The sequence below is a fragment of the Colias croceus genome, chromosome 7 (genome assembly GCF_905220415.1).
Source record: "Colias croceus chromosome 7, ilColCroc2.1".
Classification (NCBI taxonomy): domain Eukaryota; kingdom Metazoa; phylum Arthropoda; class Insecta; order Lepidoptera; family Pieridae; genus Colias; species Colias croceus.
Genome location: NC_059543.1, coordinates 9,896,981 through 9,900,187, shown reverse-complemented (window position 1 = coordinate 9,900,187; position 3,207 = coordinate 9,896,981).

The window sequence follows — 3,207 nt, the reverse complement described above, 5'->3', positions numbered from 1 at the left end:
AATATGTAACATCCAACCAAAGCGTGCGGTGTCTATTAATGTTTAGAGCCAACGCCACCGATCATAATATAAACATGGCTGGTACTTTCAGTGCAATGCATGAATTATTTATTTAAAACTGATAGGTTTTAAACTCTGTACTGGAAACATATAATGAACTCAAGAAGTTAGAGACTAAAATGATAAGAGCTTATCTGTGTCCCAAACCTGCAATTACTACAGCTAAGTACGTTAAGTTTTAATCAAATTAATTTTAAGGTATAGTTATGGTTTACATCAGAACTTATATACCAAAAGTCTCGGGACTACATAACGTGACTTATTTATAATGAAAGTGTTTGTGCATAACATCTAGGCCATCAACAGCTATATGAACGTCAGATAGGAAATGAGCCAAATTTATCCAGTAAGTAACAAAGGTTTTTAATTATACTTATTCTAATTCAACCAACTTCTACTAGCTACTCCGTATGTCTTTTGGGTAGACGGAGGCAAATAGGATTTTTCTTCCGACTATAACATTTGATATTTGGAAAATGTATACATTTCTGTATACCTTCAGAGTCAGATTCTAGTGGTGCAGCACTAAACACTGTCTATTAGGTGAATGGTGCTGCTGACCGGGCCTTCAGTTCTGCTTTCCAGAATACCTTCGCCCTTCTCGGCGCTACTACTACTGAAATAGCAGTACTCTTACACGTCGTTCAGGCCTCGAACTGACTAGGATTTCTCATATTATCGTTACAACCCTCGCTCGCTCTAACGAGAACAAATTATCGCTAAGGAATTCTGCTGCAGGACAATGGCAACAGATTAATATGCATTATTATGTTCAGGAATATGGTGCGTTCTGAATACTATCGTCGTCTGAAGGTATCTCCTTTCGATTAACTGCATTAAGGGTGCAGATCTGATCCCATTTTTGTTCCGTAGGAATGCTACGACTGCCTAAACGTTAAACTGGACAAAGAAAGTTGCCCTGAATATGGTCGGTTGTTCCAACATCCCTAATATGGCTAGCTTACCTTAGTTACCCCTTGATTGTAACTGCTACCAATGGAGGCACTGCTCGTGGGTTGTCCACAGTTTTTCGAGTGCAAAAATGAAGAACTGAACTCGTGGGGATCTATGTCGAATGAATCTGTTTTAAGATTATGAAAGGACAGTTGGTTGTGGATGCGAAGACAGGACTTTAGTCATCTGTAACCACCACGAGAGGCAGCCACGGACAGTGATATAGTAAGAACTAAACTAGCAAAGTTTAGTTGGCTTACTAGACTTTGTCATGTTTAAAATGCAGTATATCATCTGTATAGAATTGCATTTATGACCATTGATAAACTTAATTCAACCGCAACCACGAGAAGCAGGCACGGATATCGATATAGCAAGAACTAAACCAGAAAGGTTTAGTTCGCTTATCTGGTATATTTATAATGTTTCAAAAGCCGTATAGTCTGTATTGCATTGCATTTATTTCCTCCCCCCCCCCCCCTTCAAATCAAAGAAATGTGAAGTCATCTGGCAGAGATTTCTCGTGAAGGGTAGGGGTTCCAAGTAATATCTAATAATACGAGGCTTTTGTTTGGAAGGATTGACCTTCCGTTATTAATTATCCTCTATCCTAAGTAACTCAATAGTCAGAATTCACAGTACTCGTTGAGTCCTTAAACGTTTTACGTTAATAGTTGCATATAAGTTTATTATATAATATAATAATCCTGGTGGGATGACAAGAAACTTGTATAAGCAAATGATTATCCTAATCCCTCAGCGATTTATTGTTTGAGCCCTGAAGAAAAACTCATGGGTGCCATAATGAGGCCAAACGGGTTGATAAACGAGTCGAATAAATTGCCTACAAGATCGGGCAACTAAAGTAGGCCTATGAGAGGTCAACTATACATAACCAATCGTAATTTGTTACATTCAATCGCTTTGCGATTAAAAAATCTCTTCAGGTGATTTTATGTGAAAATTGGTCGGCTAGTGCCATGGAATTACGATAACAAATATACCATTGACACAAGGCTTGGTGACAATCCTGGAAACCACCGCCACAAATCATCTGCGAGATGATATTTGATCCGACTCGCCTCCCTTTGTTGTGATTCTCTGCATTGTGAGGCTCTGCATTGGTAAATACAATTTGTTCAAGTCGCAATTTCCATAATTGATAAACCAATGGTGGTTTCCTGATTAAATAAGCGTAAGCTAACCTTTTAGGATACAAAGTATTCATTTCATGCGTCCATTATTTAACGTCTCTTACCTATTTTATTGTATTTATTAGGTTATATTACTATACTTATATTGTATAGATGGCCCACTGTGAATTAGATTTCAAAACCTTTTTCTACCTACCTTAGAAGAGTGAAGATCCGTTACTGTCATCTCTAACATTTTCGTGGGTCCTCGTTGACGAAAGCAAATATCTATGATCATTTTAATGATCAATCCTTTGTATATTTGCACCAACCGCAATCAAAGCCCCGCGAGGGCCGATATATATTTGCACCATTTCCCCGTGAGGGACGGTCGTAATCAAAGCCCCGCGAGGGCTGATATATATTTCCACCATTTCTCCTTGAGGGCGGTTGTAATCAAAGCCCCGCGAGGGCTGATATATTTGCACCTATTTCCCTGCGAGCGACAGCTGCGCGAGGGATGTTTGTAATTTGAAATAAGTAGGGCCTTCCCAAAAATACTTAATAGTCACCCTGCGAGGGTGGGTTTAACCTGGCTAACGAACCTAACCTGCGAGGAGTAGCGGTTAAACCTAGCGGCCACATTTATGTAATCTGCTTCGAGCAAGATTTAAGGTGCTAATATAAAATTAGAAGTTAATAATCATTTAAAATAATAATATAGTAACAAGGTACTTTAACTTATTTTCCAATGCTAGCAACAGCTGTCCAGGATGAAATAAGAATTGATTTGACAATGGTAATTAATTGTTATGTATATGTATATAAAAAGAAGGCTTTAACTATTTAATAAAGTCAAAATTCAAATCATTTACACAAAATTTTAAAATGAACTTCGATTCATATTTAATTTAGTTCATACAATCGATGTCACATTCAGTTGCTTTATATCCGTTAACATTCCTTACGAACGCAGCCATACGTGGCCATACCATCGTAGGACGGTTTTATTGCACAAAATAATCTCCGCTCACCCGCAATTTTTTACTTTTTGTCAAGG